The sequence below is a fragment of the Dipodomys merriami genome, unplaced genomic scaffold (assembly GCF_024711535.1).
Source record: "Dipodomys merriami isolate MVZ:Mamm:240054 unplaced genomic scaffold, mDipMer1.0.p SCAF_14, whole genome shotgun sequence".
NCBI classification, from domain to species: domain Eukaryota; kingdom Metazoa; phylum Chordata; class Mammalia; order Rodentia; family Heteromyidae; genus Dipodomys; species Dipodomys merriami.
Window position 1 is genome coordinate 39,172,531 of NW_027202715.1, and position 22,109 is coordinate 39,194,639.

A 22,109-nucleotide genomic window follows, 5' to 3' on the forward strand; every position below is an offset into this window, starting at 1 on the left:
GACAAGGAAGTAGAACTCAGTGACTCATAGATACTAATCCAAAAGGTTTTTTGTCAAATTAAGGTATATTGACTTATATAATGGATTTTTTTTAATAAAGGGAAAACCTTTGTTTGCTTTGGTGACATTAGATGCTGGTATATCAAATACTGCAGGGATAGCATGATGCATAGTGCTTTCAAAGTACTTAGAGTCTAATTGGAGAAACAGAAACATTGATTCCAAGAGGAAGTGAAAGTTCTGAAAGAAGATAGGATTCTTTCTGTGTATAGAACTGTGGGGAAAGGGTTAAAGGAGGGTATTGTCATAGTAGGGATTCAGAATTTTTCTTTTTTTGTTTTAGATTGGGACTTGAACTCTGTATCTGAGGCTTTTTGTTCATTGGCAGATGCCCTATCACTTGTGTCATGCCTCCAACCCCCTAAGGGTTGGTTAATTTGTTGTTGTTTTTTTAAACTACAATTTATAAGAAAACAAATTTCAAGTTGATAGGTGAAAAATTAGTATGAGTTCACGAACCAGGGAGAGGAGAAAGAAAAGAAAGATAGTAATTAGCAAGGATTCTTCTATATAGGATATAGAAGTTACATCTTTTTATTTATTTATTTATTTTTTATTTTTATTTTTTTGGGGGGGGTCCGGTCGTGGGGCCTGAATTCTGGGCCTGGCCGCTGTCCCTCAGCTCTTCAGCTCAAGGCTACCGCTCTACCACTTGAGCCACAGAGCCGCTTCCGGCTTTTTTCTTTTTGCTTATGTGGTGCTGAGGAATCGAACCCAGGGCCTCAGGCATGCAAGGCAAGCACTCTACCACTAAGCCACCTTCCCAGCCCAGAAGTTACATCTTTTTAGAAGACAAAAAGTTAGATCTGGATTTCTGTTATAGGATTGGCTTATAGAAATATTTTCCTTTATTACTACTTGATGCACTTTTTTAAAAGCCTCATCTTTGGCTGTAGAATATTCTTTTTTGTTTTTTCTTTGTTGGTTGTAGGGGCTTGAATTCAGGGCTTGGGCATTGTCCCTCAGCTTTTTTGCTTAAGGCCTAGCACTCTACAACTTGATCCACAGCTGAGGAATCGAACCCAGGGCCTCAGGCATGCAAGGCAAGCACTCTGCCACTGAGCCACCGCCTGAAACAAAGCTATCAAAATTTTAACCTAAAGGATTACTATTAAGATCTTTTTCATCTTAGTATAGCTTCAGTTTCTTTGTTCAAGATTTTATAGTTTTTGTTCTGTAGGGATCTTTTATTTGTTTAGTTCAATTTATTTCCAGGTATTTAGTTCTAATTCTTCTTTTTTTTTTTGAGAGTATTGTCAATATGATTGTGAATACTCTTTATTTTCATGTTCCTTAAATGTATATAGAAAAGCTACTGGTTTTTGTGTTAATTTTTTGTTCTGCAACTTTGCAGACAAAAAAAAACCAAAAGCACAAAAAATCAGAAGTATTATGAATTACTGAAAAGCCTTAGGATGGAAGACAAATACTGATAGCACATCAGTCCATAATATTAACTTGGTTTCTTAAGACTACTGATCTTTCCTGTTTTTATTGTTATTACAATGGTGATACACAGAGGGATTAACAATTACATAAGTCAGGTAAAGAATATGTTTCTTTTTGGGAGAGTGTCACCCCCTTTCCTTGCTCTCTCCCAGTTTTTCTCTCCCATTCCCCACCCACAAGTTGTATAGTTCATTTTCATCATAGTGCCTAGTGAGTACTACAACTGCAGTTGTTCATCCTTATTGCTATATACTGAACATGTTTTCTCATTCTTTAAAATATACGCAGAAGCTTTAACTTTAATACTCTCTAAGTTTAGTTCCCCTTTTGATAAACAGTTCTATCTCTGGATAATTTCTTGTTTCACACTGAGCATTCAATAGGAACCAGACTACTCAATCCTTACATGCTTAGATATTTCCTCAAGATAAGCATCTAGTTGCATCTGATACTTCCACATTCCCAGCTCTCAAGGGCCTCGTTCTTAAGACTACTAAGGCTGTATTTTGAAGGCTTTCTGCCAGGGTGGTCTAAACTCCCTAAACCACCCATTTCTTTGCCATTTATAACCAACATTGCCTTTCCCTCCTGTCTATGAATAACGTATTCCTCATTTCCATCTGAGACTTGATTAGAAAGATCTTTACCAGGCAGGGCAATAGTGGCTCACAACTCTAATCCTAGCTGAGATCTGAGGCTGAGATCTGAGGATCTTGGTTTGAAGCCAGCCTGGGCAGAGAATTACATGAGATTCATTTCTAATAAACCACTATACTCAGAAAAAGCCGTAAGTGGTGCTGTGGCTCAAATTGTAGAGTGCTAGCCTTGAAAAAAAGAATCTTGGGACAGCACCCAGCCCCTGAGTTCAAGCCCTAAGATTGGCACCAAAAAAAAAAAAAAAAGATACACCACAAAACTCTTTCAGTTAGTCCCTACCCATTATCCACTTCCAAAACAACTTTCACAGTCTTAGGTTTTGTTTAATTTTTGTCAGTCATGGGGCTTGAACTCAGAGTTTGGATGTTGTCCTTGGGCTCTTTCCCTCAAATCTAGTACTCTACCACTTTGAGCCACAGCTCCACTTCCAGTTTTCTGGTTGTTAACTGGAGATGAGAGTCTCACTCAGGCTGGCTTTGAACCACCTCCTTAGATGTCAGTCTTCTAAGTAGCTAGGATTACAGGCATGAACCACCAGCACCCAGGTATTTATTACAGCAACATCCTATTTCCAGTACCAATTTACTGTCTTAGTTTGTTTTAACAAAATGTTGTAGAGGAAGCAGAGTTATGGCTCAAGTGGTAGAGCTCCAGCCTTATGCAACCAGGCTGTGGGAGTGACACAAAAAACAACACCCCAAGGATTGGGTGACTTAAAACAACAGAAATTTATGATAGTTTTGGAGACTAGAAAGTCTCTAAAAGGTGTAAGATTAGGTATTTGATAGGGGCACTCTTTACAATTCACAGATGGTTGTCTTTTTACTATGTCTTCACTTGGCTGAAATGTGAGGAGTCTCTCAGACTTTTTTGGCTAGGGGAGGGGGGGAGACAGTTCTGGGGCTTGAACTCAGAGGAGCCTGGGCTCTGTCCCTGAGTTTCTTTTCCTCAAGGCTCGCACTCTACCATGTTAAAAAGCAGTGCTATTTCTGGCCTTTTCTGTTTCTGTGGTACTGAGGAATCAAACCCAGGGCTTGATGCACGCTAGGTAAGCACTTTACCACTAAGCCACATTCCCAGCCCTCAAGGGTCTCATTCTTAAGACTACTAAGGCTGTGTTTTGAAGGCTTTCTGCCACGGTGGTCTAGTCACTCCCTAAACTCTTGACTTCCTTTTATTTGCTTCATTTACATTTTATGTGATTAATGATAAAGAAGTACCACTGCCTTTATTGTTTCCTAAATGCCTTGGTTTGGTTTTGTTCAAGTCCACTAAACTGTCTTGTTTTGTGTTTTAAGGATAATTTCTAGTTAATATTTTTATTCCTTTTCTCATTTCTTTTTATGGTGGGGATGCAGAATTTTTATTAGCATATATTAGTTGTACCAAGGAAGTGTCTTTTAAATATTATTTTAATAATAACTATTATTTACAAATGGTTCCAATTTCACAAGTGTAGTGCATTTTGATCATTGTTAACCAATCATTCTCCCCAATATTCCCCATCCCATACATATCCTCAAGTTATATAGTTATATTTACCCATTAATAAATTTATGTTGGATATAATGGCTATTTGTTCATATAGGGGTTTTTTACTGTGACATGGAGGTGGGATAATATACGTTTATTATAATTACAGTGTCATATGTAATAGTTTAACTTTTTTTCTCTCCAGTCTTGGATTTTGAATTCAGGGTTTTGCATTTGTTATGTAGGAACTCCTTCCCTTGAGACATGCTTCCATCACTCTTTGCTGTGGTATTTTTTTAGACAGGATCTCACTTTTTGCCTGGGTTGCAATCCCCCCATTATGCATCTTTCTGTAGTTGGGATGTCTGGTACATACCATCACACTGGCCTTTTCTGTTATAAAGGGGTCTCAAACTCTCTGTTCAGCCTGGTCTCAAATTTTGATCTTCCAAGAGTAGTTACGATTATGGGTATGAGCCCCTATTTTTTCATGCTTATCAAGTTATTTGCTATATGGTAGAGAAAACTATATACTTTTTCATTTACTCTTTTCTCCTAAATTTTAATGCTATAAAACGTAGTCTTTTTTTTCATTTTTATTCTCCATGATTAACTTATTTCATCTCAGTTGTTTGTCAGTTTTATCCATTTTGCCCATTCTCAATTTTATATCCCTTGTTTCAGCATCTCACTTTGACTTGAAATTCACCTGTCCAGTTGTTTCTGACATAAATCTACTTTGATTTCTAAAAGGTATCTCTTAGAGAAGGCATCCCTAATATGTTAGCAGATGGGATGAAATTATAAAGACAAAGTCAGAAACTAATGAAATAAGAGTCTAACCTGTACAAAAAAATCAGTGAAACAAAAAGTGGGATCTTGCTGGATGCAAGTTGCTCACGCCCGCAATCCAGCTACTCTGGAGGCTGAGATTTAAGGATTGCCATTTGAAGCCAGTCCCCAGCCCTGACAGGAAAGTCTGTGAGACTCTTATCTCTGATTAACACCAGAAAACTGGAAGTGATACTGTGGCTCAAAGTGCACTAGCCTTGAGTGAAAAAGCTCAGGGACAGGGCCCATACACCATAGTTCAAACAAACAACAAAAAAAGTGGGACCTTTTAAGCAAGGTGCCAATGCCTAACTCCTCTATTTTAGTTATTCAGAAGGTTGAGATCTGGAAGATTGTGGTTTGAGGTTAGCATGGGCATAAAAGTTCACTAAATTCCATCTACAAAATAATGAGAAACAGTGAGAGGGTATGCCTAGTACAAGTCCCCAGTACTTCCTTATGAACAAAGTTCCTGGAAAAGATAAGTGAGATTTGTTAAACTCATAACTAACTTGACCAAAAAGAGAGGGGAAAAGATTTTAAAAATTAGAGATTAAAAAGGGATCATCACAAATGAATAAAATCTGAAGCTCATGAGGGAATACTTTAGAAACCTATATCCAAACAAACTTCTAGAAACTACAAGAAATAAACTTGTAGATATAGTTAACTTCCCAAAATTGAACCAAGAGGATATAAGCAATGAAATTAAAATGGTAATGTCTTCCAACAAAGAAAAGCCTAAGATATATGGATTCACTGCTAAATTCTGTCAGAACTCCTCAAATTCTTCTGTGAAATAGATAGGGAAGGAACACTACTAGGAGTATTACTGAATTCATTCCAAAATGAGACAGAAGCAAAACAAAGAGAATTATAGGCATGCTGTGTGTGTGTGTGTGTGTGTGTGTGTGTGTGTGTGTGTGTGTGTGTGTGTGTGTGTGTTCGTTCATGTGTGTGTGTGTGTTCGTTCATGTGTGTGTGTGTGTTCGTTCTGGGCATTTAATTTAGGTTCTCTCTCTAGCACCCTACCATTTGTTCCAGGCCAATAGTTCCAGTTTATTGCTGGTAAACTGGAAATAAGAGATTAATGGACTATTCTCTGCCCAGGCTGGCTTCAGACATTGATTTTCAGATCTCAGCCTCCTGAGTATTAGCTATGATTATAGCCGTGAGCCTCCAATACCCACAAACCAATCTTTGAGCAACAGTGGTATAGAAAATTTAAGTAATTCTTGTAAACCATATTCAGCCATACATTAAAAAGACCATACTCTGTAATCAAGTTGGCTTCATTCCAGAGTTGCAGGGATGATAGTTCACATAGTCAAGAATAAAAAACACAATTATTTCAATTGATGCAGAAAAGACTTTTAATAAAATTCAGGGGTTTTGTTTTGTTTTGTTTGTTTTTTTGTTTTTGGTCCTGGGGTTTGAACTCTGGGCCTAGGTGCTGTCCCTGAGTTCTTCAGCTCAAGGTGAGTGTTCTACCAATTGAGCCACAGTGCCACTTCCGGTATTCTGCTGGTTAATTAGAGATAAGCCTCTCATGGATTTTCCTGCTCTGGCTTGCTTTGAACCGTGATCCTCAGATCTCAGCCTCCTAAGTAGCTAGGACTATAGGCATGAGCCACTGGAGCCTTGGCAATTCAACATTCTTTTATGTAAAAACTCTGAAGAAAATAAAAGAGTGTACTTGGACATACTATATAGCCTATAGCCAGCATCATATTAAATAGAAAAAAGCTAAAATCATTTTTTTATAAAGTCAGGAATGATACAAGAATGTCCATTCTTTCCAATCCCTATTCATTATGGTACTAGAATTCCTAACCAAAGCAATAAAATAGGAGAATAAATGTTTTATGGGTTTCTAATAGGGAAAGGAAAAGTCCAATTATCTTTTGCAGATGACGTGGTCATATACTTAAGAAACTTAACAGATTCTCCCACAAAAACTTCTAGATGTAATCAACAGTTTTGGTAACATAGCAGAACATAAAATCAACACAAAAATTAGTAGCCTTTTTTTAGGCTACTAATAAAGTGAGAAAGCAATATAAGATTACTGTTTACAATATCCTAAAAAAACCCAATAACATCTGGGTATTAACTAGGGAAGAAAATGACTCCTAAAAACAATATAATCTTAAATGAAGAAAGGCCTCAGAAGATGGAAAGACATCCCATGCTCATGTATTGACAAAATTTGTGTCACAAAAATAGCCAATCTATAGATTCAGTACTATACCATACTTACCAAAGACCCAATGTTTCCACCTTTGTTTAGATGAGGTGTGGGAGAACTTTTTTTTTGAAATGACCAAGAATCACATAAAACTAGCCAGCATTCATGTCTATGATTTTGTTGTCTTTATTCAGCCAAACAGGTATACGATGAAAAGGTTTATTACCATAGAAAGTTTTGTTGCTATTTCTCAGAAATGGCATACTCTATACTAGTGTTCCCTCTGGCTAGAATTCTGTTCTGGATGTCCACTTGGTTTGCATCCTCACTTTAGTCGTTCTCGGTCTTGTTTTTCTGACTGAGGCTGTTTGTGTTGCCCAATAAAATATCAGAAGCTTGGTAACTTACAAATAAAAGTGGTATAATTTGCTTGTTTCTGATGGCTAGGTAGCCTGTATTGCTTGGTACCAACATCTTTATGAGCGCCTGTGGTGCTCTCCCCATGCCACAGAAGTTGGAACAGAATTTACTGTGTACTGAAGGGGTATGTCTACAAGTATGAGACAGAAAAGTTGAGGAAGGTGTCAGTCTGGTTTATAATAACATTGTACTGTCCCAGCAGAATATGCTCCTATGAGCAAATTACTGACCTCTCAAGGATTTAATCACTTCTGGTAGGCCCCACTGCTTAAAAGTTCCAGCATAATTTCAACATTGCTACACTGGAGACCAAACTTGAGTACATAAATTTTTCAGGACATGCTCAATCTTGGCAGTCTAGATGTTCTCATTCAGTGTTTTAGTGTTGTTACTAGAGTTTAGGGTTTATTTTCTCACTTTGCTGTATTTTTCTATTATTTCTGCTTTCCCTTAGCTATATATTATGTATCCCACACCACCCATCTCCCATTTCACAAGTTAAAGGCTTTGTCTTTTGTTCACCAATGCATCTCCATTGCCTGGCTCATAGTAGAATCTCAAGTAACTGTAATCTACCAGTACAAGGATACTAAGAAACAGTGGGAAATTTTAAGCTCATTATTTCTCTAACTATATGTTTTAGAGCCTTCAAGTACGATAGTGAAATGCATGAGGCAATTAATTGTTTTGGCTCAAAATTCTAGAGACTGCCCAAGATGTAGTCCAAGAGGAAGTAGCCTCATTGCTCTGGACCCCCTTGTGAGGGCAAGTATTATATGACAAAAGTGTGTGGTGGGAACACAACACTTACCTCATGAATCAAGAAAAATAACAAAAGAGGGCTGGTGGAATCCCACAATCCTTTCCATGGGCATTCCAGTGTAACCCTGTAATGAAAAGATCTCTCACTAGGCCCCTGTTCTAAAGGGCCTATCCACATCAGTAATGCCATCCTGGAAACCAAGCCCTTAAAGCAGCTTTCATGGATCTTTGGGAGATATTATCAATATCCTTGTTTTAGTGTGGGGACATTTCTTTTTGGAGCAAAGGTTTACAGTGGCAGGCAAGGAGATAATACCTTACCCTAGAAGCATTATTAGCCTGCTTTATTTATTTATTTATTTATTTATTTATTTATTTATTTATTTATTTATTTACTTATTTACTTACTTACTTAGTATCCTAGGGCTTGAACTCAAACTGTGATTGAGAGCTTTTGTGCTCAAGGCTAACTCCATACCATTTGAGCCATAGTCTCATGTCTGGTTCTCCCTCCCCCCACCCCTACACACACACCTCCCCTTCAGAGACTGGGTGCTGCCCCTGAGCTCTTTTGCTCAAGGCTAGGGCTCTACCCTGCTGAATTACAACTCCACTTTGGTTTTGAGTGGTTAATTGGAGATAAGAGGCTGTAGGAGACTTTTCTGCCTAAGATTGGTTTGAACCTTGATTCTCAGATCTCAGCCTGAGTAGCTGGGATTACTAGTGTGAGCCACTGGTGCCTGGCTTCTTTCTCCGTCTCTATCTCTCCCCTTCTTCCCTCCCTCCCTCCCTCCCTCCCTCCCTCCCTCCCTCTCTCCCTCCCTCTTTCCCTCTTTCCCTCCTTCCCTCCCTCCCACCCTCCCTTTCTTCAACTCTAGGCCTGGGTACTGTCTGAGCTCCTTTTGCTCAAGGCCACAGCCTTGAGCCACAGCCTCATTTCTGGCTTTTTGGTAGTTAATTGGAGATAAGAGTCTCAGGGTCTCTTGCTTGGGCTGGCTTCAAATCAGATCTACAGATTTCAGCCTCTTGAGTAGCTAGGATTACAGGTGTAAATCACCTACTTGGCTAGCCAACTTTGTGTTGTCATGACCTGTCATAAGGTTAGTGTTCATTTGAATGTTATTGGTATTTCTGGGTGTGTGTGTGTGTTGGTAGTGTGGCTGCCTCAGTGCCTTGTGAACTCAACATTTTCACAGAAGCAATAAGTTTAACATCTTATTTTGCTTTGCTCATCCCACCTCAGAAATGTCTTTTTAAGTTGATGCTTTGATTTAATTTTATCCCTATAGCTTGACTACACAGTGACTTGACTATAAAAGACCTACCACTTTTTTTTTTTTTAATTGCCTGTCCTGAGTCATGAACTCCAGGGCCGCGTACTATCCCTGAACTTTTGTGCTCAAGTTACCATTTAAGCCACAGATCTACTTCTGGCTTTTTGGTAGTTAATCAAAACTAAGAATCTAACAGACTTTTCTACCCAGGCTGGCTTTGAATTGCAGTTCTCAGATCTCAGCCTCCTGAATAGCTAGGATTACAAGCCAGAGCCATTGGTCACACTGGAAGGCCTTGCACTTTTTTTTTCCTGTGTATATGTGAGTGCATGTGTGCATGCATGCCTGCCTGTGTGCGTGTGTGTGCATGCTGGTACTGGGGATTGAACTTAGAGCCTTGTACTCTTGCTTGTTTTTTTCTGTTCACAGCTGACACTCTTACTACTTGAGCCAGGCCTCCACCAGCATTTTGGTGTTAATTGGAGACCAGAGTCTCAGAAATGTGTATGCTGGAGATGACTTTGAACTGAAATCCTCAAATCTCAGCCTTATAATAATAGCTATTCAGGAGTAGCTAAGATTACAGTCCTGAACCACCATTGCCTAGAAATCTGTGTGTGTATGTGTATGTACGCATGCGTGCACACATGCATGTGAATGCACAGTGCCAATACTGGGACTTGAATTCAGGGCCTCACCTTGCACGTTCCTTTGCTTGCAATTTTTTGCTAAAGGCCAGTGCTCTACCACTTGAGCCATGCCTGTAATTCTGGCTTTTTTCTGGATAATGGATTGAAGAGTTCCAAGGATTTGTCTATCCAGGCAGATCCTCACCTTGCAGTCTTCTAAGTAGATAGACATGAGCCATCAGCCACTTTTTTTTTTTTGGTCGGTAATGGGGCTTGAACTCTGGGCCTGGGTGTTGTCCCTCAGCTCTTCAGCCCAAGGCTAGCGCTCTACCACTTGAGACACAGCGCCACTTCCGGTTATCTGAGTGGTTTATTACAGATAAGAATCTCACAGACTTGTCCTGCCTAGGCTGGCTTTGAACCTCCATCCACAGATTTCAGCCTCCAGAGTAGCTAGGATTATAGGCGTGAGCCTCCGGCGCCCACCGGCCCATCAGCCAGTTTTTTAAAAAATTGTAGAGGCTGGGCACTGGTGGTTCATGCCTGTCATCCTAGCTGCTCAGGAGGCTGAGATCTGTAGATGGCAGTTCAAAGCCGGCCGGGGCAGGAAAAGTCCACAAGACTCTTATCTCCAGTTAAACCATGAAAACCAGAAGTGGCAGAAGTGGCATGGTGGCTCAAGTGGTAGAGCACTTGCCTTGAGCTGAAGAACTGAGGGACAGTGCCAAGGCCCAGAGTTCAAGCCCCAGGACCAACCCTCCCACCCCCCCAAAAAAACCCAAAAAACAGCCAATGTTGAGATGTATTAATCTGAAAAATATATAAAACAGACTGCTGATGAGATGTCATAGTGGAGGAGGTGTTAGTGAGTCATTTATTTAGTGTAGAGTCATTGAGATCTCTATACTGAAAATGAACCTTGTAACAAAATCAGCAATATGGATTGTCTAGGCTGGCCTAACTGGGCGAAAGTTAATGAAATAGGAAAAGGTGGTAGGGTAGAAAAGAACCCTTTCTTTGTTCCCCTAAGGAAGTTTTGTTTTTTTTTTTTTTTTTTGGTCAGTCATTGGGCTTGAACTCTGGGCTTGGACCCTGTCCTTGTCCCCTAGCTCTTCAGCTCAAGGCCAGTGCTCTACCGCTTGAGCCACAGCTCCACTTCCGGGTTTCTAGCAGTTTATTTGGAGATGAGAGCCTGAGCAGCTAGGATTACAGGTGTGAGCCTTTGTTTTCAACTGTAGAAATTTGCATTTTATCTGGAGCGAGGGAAGTAGACTTATAGTTCTGTTTTACCTAGTTAGCTCTATTATTCCCAAGGAGTTACTTGGTCTTTAACTTTTTGGGGAGAAGTTAGCCAACTCCCCTCTCCCAATTGCTTACCTGCCACATTATGATGTATAGTTTTGGCATCTTTGAGAAAATATAGAACAGGCTATTATGAGTTCAGTAATCCCTCCCTCCCTCTTTGTCTCTTAGGGACATTGGGAATTAAACCCAGGATCTACCAGGGTTGGTTTTGAACTGCGATTCTTAGATCTCAGCCTCCTGGGGTAGAGCATGGCTCAGTTGGTAGTGTTAGCCATGAGAGAATGTGTCAGGTACCAAGTTCAAGTCCTGGTCTTGAACCAAAAAAAATCTCAGTGTTCTGAATAGCTAGGATTACAGGCATGAACCACCAGTGTCCCTGCCTAATTTTTTTTTATTTAAATAGATATGTATTATTCACATCAGTATATATATATATATATATATATATAAACAGGTTTTTATTTAAAAACAGTGCTCATGTAGTTTACTGACTTGGTTGTGATGAGGTTCTCCAAGAGAGGACCTCAGATTATAGTTCACACATAAAAGTAACTATCCAAGACAGTTTGATAAAACAGAAAACAAAACAAAACCCTCAAAACTGCCCCCAGGATTTCTAAAAACTTGAATTCATCTCATCTGTTTACTGTGGTTTTGTTTGTTTATTTTTGTTTTTTCTTTTTGCCAGTCCTCAGGCTTGAACTCTGGGCCTACGTGCTGTCCCTGAGCCTCTTTGTGCTCAAAGCTAGTGCTCTACCACTTGAGCCACAGAGCCACTTCTGGCTTTTTTGGAGTAGTTTATTGGAGATAAGAGTCTCATAACTTTCTTTTTTTTTGGTCTGGTCGTGGGGCCTGAACTCTGGGCTTGGGTGCTGTCCCTCAGCTCTTCAGCTCAAGGCTAGCGCTCTACCACTTGAGCCACAACGCCACTTCCGGCTTTTTTCTTATGTGGTGCTGAGGAATCGAACCCAGGACCTCAGGCATGCAAGGCAAGTACTCTACCACTGAGCCACCTTCCCAGCCCCTCTCATAACTTTCTTGCCTGGGCAGCTTTAACCTCAATCCTGGGATCTCAGCCTCTTGAGTAGCCAGGATTATAGGTGTGAGCTACTGGTGCCCAGCTTTCATCTACTTAATAACTTTATTTAATATCATTATTTAATATTTTGGAATCTCACTTATGGTATTACATATGTAAGCATAGTTGTGAAATTATTTTGGAGATATTCTAGCTATAAACTGTATATATTCCCTTTCTAGCTTTAATTTTATTGTCATTATTCATATTATTTTTATGCTGGTACCTCAGTACCTGGACATTGTCCCTTTGCTTTTATCACTCAAGGCTGGCACTCTACCACTTGAGCCACACCTCCACTTCTGGGATTTTGCTGATTAATTGGAGATAGAATCTCCCAGATTTTTTTTGGTTGTTATTGGTGTTGGGCTGTCTTTGAACTGGGATTCTTAGACCTCGGCATCCTGAATAGTTTTGATTACAGGATGAGCCACTAGTACCCAACAAAATCATATTTTAGTGACCAAGGATTTTTGTTCTTAAGGGTGTGGGGGGGGCTGTGTGCGCACGTGCCAGTCCTGGGCCTTTTACCGTGTGTGTGCCAGTCCTGGGGCTTTAACCTCAGGGTCTGGAAGTTGTCCTTGAGCTTCTTGCTCAAGACTAGTGCTCTACCACTTGAAACACAGCTCCCACTTTGAGCTTTTTGGATTATTGAAGATAAGAGTCTCATGGACTTTGTTGCCCAAGTAGGCTTCAAATCTGAACTTCAGAACTCAGTCTCCTGAGTAGCTAGTATAACAGATGTGAGCCACTGGCTGAAATAATTGAGAACAATCCTTTCTAGAGTGAATGGCTGCTTTACAACATTCCTTGAAATGTCTCTCTTTTATGCCTGTCCACAAATAAATAGTTTGGTTATATAAAGTATCTTTACTCTCAGAATTTTGTACAGTTAATCCTTAAACAATACAGGTTTGAAGTACTTAGGTAGTAGATTTAAACATGGAGATACTTTTTTGTTTTTGTTCAGCACTTCTGGGCCTGGGCGCTGTCCCTCAGCTCTTTAGCTCAAGGTTAGTGCTCTCTACCACTTGGAGCCACAGGTTCACTGCCAGTTTTCTGGTGGTTAATTGGAGATAAGAGTCTCAAGGACTTTCCTGCCCAGGCTGGGTTTGAACTTCGATCCTCAGATGTCAGCCTCCTGAGTAGCTAGGTTTATAGGCATTTAGCCACCAGTGCCCTTCTAGAGATACTAAAAAGAATTCCCCCCCCCAAAGTTTTATTATAAAAAAAAAAATCAACATGTCATTTGTTACAATTCAGCTTATTGTAATAATGAAAAAGTTTATACAAAGGTTTTTTTTTTTTTTAATAATTAAAGCACTTACTTTACAAAAAGAGGGGAGTGAGCTGGGTGCTGATGGCTCACACCTCCAATCCTAGCTACACCGGAGGCTGAGATCTGAGGATCATGGTTCAAAGCCAACCCCTGGCAGGAAAGTCCTCCTGCCGGAGAGACTCTTATCTCCAACAAACCACTAGAAAACTGGAAGTGGTGCTGTGGCTCAAGTGGTAGAGCGCTCACCTTGAGCTGAAGGGGGTAGGGACAGTGCCCAAGCCCAGAGTTCAAGCCCCATGACCAACAGAAAAAAAAAAGGGGAGTGGAAGAGAGGAGGGATGACCAAATGTTGACCATTATAATATAAATACATCCCTCCAAAGCACCACTTTACCAAAGTTGTGTAAGAAACACCAGCTGACATTAAGACATGAGAAGATTAAAGCTTAGGAAACAACTTTAAAGGATAAATAGCCCAAAGTACCAGCTCCTTTACATGTAGGTAAGGCCTGACCAGCTCAACATCCTCTTTCTGGTTCTTAGATCTCTCACTAAACTTGTAATAACTTCACACAGCACTGGACTTAATCATTACTTGCTGTTTTCCTTTTAGTATCCAGCCTTAGGATTTACATAGATAGATGCACATTTCTAATTCCCAATCTTACATCTTGCTAAAGAAAAACCTCAAATGGGGAGTAAGCAAAAAACATGTTGTCTTCAATTGTCCAGTGTTAACTTCTGGGAAAACCTAAGTAATGGGAGATCTCCTAGGTCTGTATTAGGTTTATTTTGCATTCTTGAGCACAGAACATTTATGTGAGGTTATATCTATAATCTATATTTTTATATCTATAAATCATTTGCACATGGCTATGAAACAAGTAGATCTTACCTGAGTTGAAGGAGGATGAGGGTAGAGCCAGTAATTTGATTCTGAGTCATTTAGATAGGGTGTAGGTAGTTCATACCTGTAATCCTAGATATTCAGAAGGCTGAGATCTGAGGATTGGTTCTCAATGTTCATAACATCAGTATTTTAACTTACAAACATATAAATTTGTCTTAAGATCCAGTGTCCTTTACTCTTAAGAATTTCAAAAGTCAGGGGCTGGGAGGGTGGCTCAGTGGTAGAGCCTTGCATGCATGAGGCCCTGGGTTTGATTCCTCAGCATCACATAAGCAAAAATAAAAAAGCCGGAAGTGGCGCTGTGGTTCAAGTGGTAGAGCGCTAGCCTTGAGCTGAAGAGCTGAGGGACAGCGCCCAGGCCCAAAGTTCAGGCCCCACAACCGGACCTCCCCCCACCCCCCAAAAAAAAAAAGAATTTCAAAAGTCAAATTTGGGACTGTTATGCAATTATGCAATCCTAGAAGTTAGAAATCATGCATATGGAGATTTTTTTTGAGATCTTTGACCATTTAAAATATTTGGAAGATGGTGCAACCTAGAAATACAGAAAAAAAGAAACATTTCATGTCATGAATGCATACAGCTTATGTAGAGCATTTTCTATTTTCAATCATTTATTATTAAACAAGCTATTATAGTAAGTTAGAATTAGGGCTGGGAATGTGGTTTAGTAGTAGAGTACTTGTCTAGCATGCATGAAGCCTTGGGTTTGAATCCTTACCACCACATACACAGAAAAAGCCGGAAGTTGTACTCTGGCTCCAGTGGTAGAGCACTAGTCTTAAGCAAAAGAAGCTCAGGGACAATGCTCAGGCCCAAAGTTCAACCCCAGGTCCTTGCCCACCTTTCCCCCACCCCCCCCAAAAAAAGTTAGGATTAGCTGGGGGCTGGTAGTTTAGTCCTTTAATCCTAGCTACTTAGGAGGTCAGTTGAGGGTCTAAGCCAGTCCAAGCAGGAAATTCCATGAGACTCTGCTCTCCGGTTAACCATCAGAAACTCAGAAATGGAACTATACCTCAGATGGTAGATAGAGCCCTGGCAGAAATAGCCTGGTAAGAACAATTGAAAAAACTAAATAAAACCACTCCATGTCTGCCCACCATTTTCTGTTCATTGTCTACCTTTATCCCTGGTTCTCAGTTAATTTATGTTGAATACATGAATACGTATTTCTATTCAATAAATGAATAGGGTTGATAGATTGAAGAGATACTATCAAGGAGATAGTTTTAATTTGGGGAAGATGAAATACAAAGACTTAAGAAAATACTGAGACTTATGGTATTGGATAGGAATTATTTTAGAAATTAGTCAAATCTAATAAAATATTTTTTGAACATGTACTATATTGTGTTAAAGATAGCTTTAAAACCCTCATCATTGACCATATTAAAACTTTTCAGTGTTTATTTTTCTGTGGTCTATGTTATCAATCTTCATGGCTTTTCTGTAAGATCATGTCTCAAATTTTGAATATATTTGTTCTTCCCTTATTTGCCTTTTTTTTAATGTCAAGCATAGCACGTGAGGCATTCCCTGTTGCTATGCAACTGCTAAATTCAGTATTTCTTTATTAATAACATTGAGTGATGTTTTTATTAATAAAACATCCAGTGAAGAGAGGGTAGTAAAATAGAGCTTTCCCAGTATCCAGTCAGTAATACTTGTAAGGTTTAATTAAGTTTGAGAAGAAGAGGAATGATTTTTCAGGAAATATTTTAAGCTAAATCAGCTGTGTTTTCTTCCCTTTTCTTTTCATCAATTTTTGTTTTGTTTTGTGGCTTTGAACTCAGGTCTTGGACTCTGTCCCTTAGCTCTTTTGTTCAAGGTTCTAACACTTTGAGCCACAGTACCACTTCCAGTTTTTTGGTGGTTAATTGGAGATAAAGAGTCACGGATTTTCCTGCCCAGGCTGGATTTGAACTGCAGTCTTCAGATCTCAGCTTTTTGAATGTAACTAGGATTACAGGAGTAAGTCACCAGCGCTTGGCCTTTCCATCAATTTCCATCAAGAGTTGACTTTTAGCTCAAGCTGAACCTGGACTTGCTATGTAACTTAGGCTGGCTTAAACTGTCCATGTTGTTGACTCTACTTTCCCAGGGATAGGAATCTATAATGAAATTAGTCTTTTCTACAGTACTTTTTTTTTTTTTTTTTTTTTTAAAAATCTGTTATTTGGTTTTTGCTTGTTTCTGTGTTACTGGTGAAATCTTTTCTCTGTTTTCTGTTTTCCAGATCCTGTTCTTGTAATCTTAAAGTCTATATGTCATAAATGCTTTATTTTTTACTTTCTGCTTTTCTTGCTATATAGTTTTTTTCAAAAGTTGAAAAGCTTAATGACAATACATTTATTTTTTTTGCTACTTACAATCTTTAAAATTTACACAGAGCTAGGCAAGGTGGTTCATACCTGTAATCCTTACACTGTCAAAGCTGAGGCAGAAGTGGACACCAGTGGCCTGTAATACCAGCTGCTCAGGAGGCTGAAATCTGAGGATTGCAGTTCAAAACCAAGCCTGGCAAGAAAGTCTAACCTTGAGCAAAAGAAGCTCAGGGTCAGCACTCAGGCCCTGAGTTCAAGCCCAGGACACTCCCACCCCCTTCCCCCTCCTCTCCTATAGTTGAGGCAGAAGATGCCAAAACTATACATTATAATGTGGCAGCCAACTGGGGTTTGTATAGTGAGTTTTGGGCTAATCTGGACTACATAGGGAAATATTCTCAGAAGAAAACCAAAATTTTATTCTTAGCATACAATTTGAAATTTGTTTGAATTTCTTGTGAACTCAAGTCAAAGAGTACACTTTAAAACATGACAGGTATTAAAAATAGTTACTCTTGGGGCTGGGAAAGTGGCTTAGTGGTAGAGTGCTTGCCTCGCATGCATGAGGCCCTGGGTTCGATTTTTTTCAGCACCACATAAGCAGAAAAAACTGGAAGTGGAGCTGTGGCTCAAGTGGTAGAGCGCTTGCCTTGAGCTAAAGAACTGAGGGATAGCACCCTGCCCAGAGTTCAAGCCCCACAACTGAGCAAAAAAAAAATTAAATTAAATTTGCTAGTTAGGATAAGGACTACCTGTAACCTCTTAGCTGTATTTGTATTTAATTTTGTTAATGTTCTTGTAATAATTTTAATGGCAAGAAATATGAGTGGTTTAAAAAAGCAGTTGTTTAAAAATAAGTGAAAAATTTATATTTCAAAAGAGAGCTTAGTGATAACTTTCTAAATTACAATGTGGATAACATGAACTGTAGAGATTACTCTGTTGAAAATGATGATTTAATATTTGGGTATCCTAAGGTGGGTGTCAGATGCTCACTTCTGTAATCCTAGCTACTCAGAAGGCTGAGTTCTGAGGGTCTCAGTTTAAAGCCAGACCAAGCAAGAAAGCCCACGAAACTCTTACCTCTAAGCACTAAAAAGTCAGAAGTGGATTCCAGTGGTAGAGTGGCTAACCTTGAGCAAAAAACCCTCAGGTACAGTGTCTTAAGCCCTGAGTTCAAGTTCCAGGAACAGCGCTTGTGCACACGTACACACAGACACAGACATTATTCCTAAAAAAACATATTACAAAGAATCTATGAAGCCATATGGATGGCTTCATAGATTCTTTGTAATATGTTTTTTAAAATATTTTTTTTAATTTTTTATTGTAAAGATACTATACAGAGGGTTACAGTTACATGAGTAAGGTAATGAATACACTTCCTATTGAGCATTGTTATCCCCTCCATTGTTTTCCTCCTACCATCCCTTCCCTCCCTACCTTCCTGGAGGTTCTTTTTTTTTTTTTAATTGTGATTAAGTGATTACATAATTTCCCGAATTTCACAGTATTGTGGAATAATGATGCTCATTTAAAGTCACAAGTTCATTCTAACTTTCCTGGAGCAAATTGTCTATCACAGTCTATAACATATAATGGTGTACACATATACACCATACATGTGATCAGCAGCATGGGGATATTTAGTAGTGGTTCGACCAGATGAGTGGGAGTTCTTTGTTTCTTAAGTCCTGTTAGTTTTGTCGTATCACCTAACATTTTGGATTTAGCATCCACTTATCAGGGAGATCATGTACCGTTTGTCTCTTTGCTCTTGGCTTACCTCGTTCAACATAATTCCTTCTAGCTCCATCCATTTCCCTGCAAATGCCATTATTTTGTCATTTCTAATGGCTGCATAATATTCCATTGTGTATAGATACCACAATTTTTGGATCCATTCATCTGTGGTGGGGCATCTGGGTTGTTTCCATATCCTAGCTATTGTGAACAGTGCTGCAATAAACATGGAGGTGCACGTGTTCTTGTATATTGGTTCCTGTTGTTCAGGGTAGATGCCTAGAAGTGGTATGACTGGGTCATAAGGGAGGTCAATTTTTAGCTTTCTAAGGACCCTCCAGACTGCTTTCCAAAGTGGTTGTATAAGTGTACATTCCCACCAGCAGTGTAATAGGGTTCCTCTTTCTCCACATCCCCTCCAGCATTTGTCGTTGGCTGATTTGTGGATGTGGGACATTCTGACTGGGGTAAGGTGATATCTCAGGGTTGTCTTTATTTGCATTTCCTTCACCACCAGGGATGATGAACATTTGCTCATGTGTTTCTTTGCCATTTTTATTTCTTCATTTGAGAAGTCCCTCTTTAGTTCCCTTGCCCATTTAGTAATTGGTTTGTTAGGTTTGGGAGGGATTAGTTTCTTGAGTTCCCTGTATATACAGGATGTTAACCCCTTGTCTGATATATTGCTGGTAAATATTTTTTCCCAATTAGTTGGTTGTCTTTCTAGCTTGGTTGCGATAGATTTAGCTGTGCAGAAGCTTTTTATTTTAAGGTAGTCCCATTTGTCGAGTCTCTCTCCAACTTGTTGTGACCCTGGGACTCTGTTCAGGAAGTTCCTTCCTGTGCCTATTAGTTCAAGTGTTTCTCCTACTCTGTCCTGCAGTAGTTTCAGAGATTCAGGTTTAATGTGAAGGTCTTTAATCCATTTTGAGTTGATGTTGGTGCATGGTGATAAGGCTGGGGTCCACTTTTAGTTTTCTGCATGTGGCTGCCCAGTTTTCCCAGCACCAGTGGTTGAAGACACTGTGTTTCGTCCATTGTATGTCTTTGGCTCCTTTGTCGAATATAAGCTGGCTGTAGGCCTGTGGATTTATTTCTGTATCTTCTATTCTGTTCCATTGGTCTTCGGGTCTGTTTTTGTGCCAGTACCATGCTGTCTTTGTTATTATAGCTCTGTAGTAGAGTTTGAAGTTTGACATGGATATCCCTCCCATATTTTCTTTATCCCCTAGAATTGTTTTGGCTATTCTAGGTCTTTTGTTGTTCCATATGAATTTTTGGACAGTTTTCTGTATTTCAGTGATGTGCTTCATTGGGATTTTAATAGGAATTGCATTGAATTTGTATATTAGTTTTGGAAGTATTACCATCTTTACTATATTAAGTTGGCCTATCCAAGAGCATGGGAGGTCTTTCCATTTCCTAGTGTCTTCTGCAATTTCTTTCTTTAACTTTTTATAGTTTTCATTAAATAGTTCTTTTACATCTTTGGTTAGGTTAATTCCTAAATATTTTATTTTGGGGGAGGTTATTGTGAATGGGGTTGCTCCCTTTATTTCCCTCTCTTCTTGTACATTGTCAGTGTACAGGAAGGCAACTGATTTTTGTGGGTTTATTTTGTATTCTGCTACTTTGCCGAAGTAATTTATGATTTCTAAGAGTTTGGGGATGGAGTTTTTGGGATCATGAAGGTATAGTATCATGTCGTCTGCAAAAAGGGATAGTTTAACTTCTTCTTTCCCTATGCGGATCCCTTTAATGTCTTTTTCTTGCCTTATTGCCCTGGCTAAGGGTTCCAGGACTATATTGAAGAGGAGTGGAGACAGTGGGCATCCTTGCCTTGTTCCTGATTTTAGGAGAATTGGTTGTAGCTTTTCCCCATTAAGTATAATATTGGCTATTGGTCTGTCATAAATGGCTTTTATTGTTTTTAGAAATGTTCCTTCTATTCCTATTTTCTCCAGAGCTTTTAGCATGAATGAATGTTGAATTTTATCAAAGGCCTTTTCTGCATCTGTGGCGATAATCATGTGATTCTTGTGTAATATGTTTTTAAGCAGAATAAAGTCCGTGACACATAATTTGGGAGCCACTGCTTTAATCCATTATTCCGGATATGTAGTATGCCTGTTTTCTTCTGTCCTTTTCAATTTAGAAAAATGAGCCAGGTGCCCGTGGCTCACACCTGTAATCCTAGCTAACTCAGGAGGCTGAGATCTGAGGATTGCAGTTCAAAGCCAGCCCAGGCAGGAAAGTTCGTGAGACTCTTATCTCCAATCTCCCCTCTTCCCCCCCCCCCCCCCCCCCCGAAAACCGGAAGTGGTGCTGTGGCTCAAGCGGTAGAGTGCTCACCTTGAGCTGAAGAGCACAGGGACAGGGCCCAAGTCCAGAGTTCAAGCCCCACGACCAACCAAAAAAAAAAAAAAAATTTAGAAAAATGGCTTATTTAAAAAAAAAAACCAACTCACACTGGTGAAGTAGTGAACCAGTGAACCAGGCAAGTATTGTGGTTATATGAAATAATCACAAAGATATTTTTCTTCTAAAATAGTATGTTGTGGGGTGTGTGTGTGTGTGTGTGTGTGTGTGTGTGTGTGTGTGTGTGTGTGTGTGTGTGTGTGTGTGTGTGTGTGTGTGTGTGTGTGTGTGTCTTGAGGATTTTAAAGAAAGCTATGGAAGTGTTGAACTAGCGACTCTTTAAAGATAGAACTTGAGAGTTTATGTAAAAATTTTGTAGGAGAGTAAGAGAATCTGAATTTTCATTCCTTTCTTGGTTATTTCTAATGTGTGTTTTTCTTGTTCTTGAATGTATGTGCTCAGAATTGTGTTGTTAATCATTAACAAAAATGTTCTCTTTTAGATTTGTCAGTGATACTCTTATTCCTTGACCTATCTTTGAGAACTAAGAGCATCATCACTGTAACATATTGATTAATATTATGGTGAATATTATTGTAGTAATACAATTTTTTTAATCCTTTTTAGGGTTTGAAAGTATTCTTGAAGGGCTGTTTGGACCTGCATTATTAAAAGATCTCAGTTTATTTAAAGGTACTAAAATTAGTTTTGGTATTTCAAAAGCTTTTTGATTATCTTGGTGTGATTTTAAGCTCCTTTTTATTTGGTTTCATGAGGTTAAAGTTAAACCCAAGTAAGCATCTTTTTATGTTTAGTGGATATTGTTAACATGTTTAAGCAGCATGTATTAATTAAGCATGAGAGTGGTTAGGAATTGAGTTTTGAGTTATGATTTCAGATTTTTTTCTTGTTGAGCTAAGAATTTTAAAACACAGGAGGATGAGAGTGTAGTAGAAATGTGCTTGCCTTTTATGCATGAAGCCCAGGAGCAAAATTAAAACATGATTGGCAGTAGAGATCAGTGATAAGGCATTGAATTTGCCATGTATGAGCTCCTAAGTTTGATCCAGAGTTTGAAGACAAAAAGGAAATCTGTCACCTACTCAGTGAAGTTTTTGTTAAAAACAATATTTTGCAATTATAATTTATTTTCTGAAAATTGTTTTTTAAATTACTATTATATTTTTTGCAGATTGTGAACCTGAAAACATCTCTAGTTGGACTTTTGATGAAAATTGTCTGTTCTGTTGTTTGAGAAGAGAGAAAATAAAGGTAACCCAGAATCTTGTGAAACCGTTTTTAACCATAGTATTTTAGTGTCCTTTAAAAAAAATTATTTAGTTGGTTGTTGGGAAAGAAAGTATGATAC

The 22,109-nt window shown here is 39.1% G+C and overlaps 1 protein-coding gene across 5 annotated transcripts in view; it reads left to right on the plus strand.

Annotated features, from left to right (window-relative positions):
- The window catches only part of LOC138826174 (ligand-dependent corepressor), a 97,790-nt gene that overhangs the window by 13,382 nt on the left and 62,299 nt on the right, over window positions 1-22,109 (plus strand). For 4 of the 5 annotated variants that reach the window (XM_070021317.1, XM_070021319.1, XM_070021322.1 and 1 more), the window contains exons 3-4: window positions 21,368-21,433; window positions 21,933-22,012. The gene's annotated coding sequence lies outside the window, so the exon portion shown is untranslated. The remainder of the gene's footprint in view (window positions 1-21,367; window positions 21,434-21,932; window positions 22,013-22,109) is intronic. The other variant, XM_070021321.1, reaches the window with a different exon arrangement.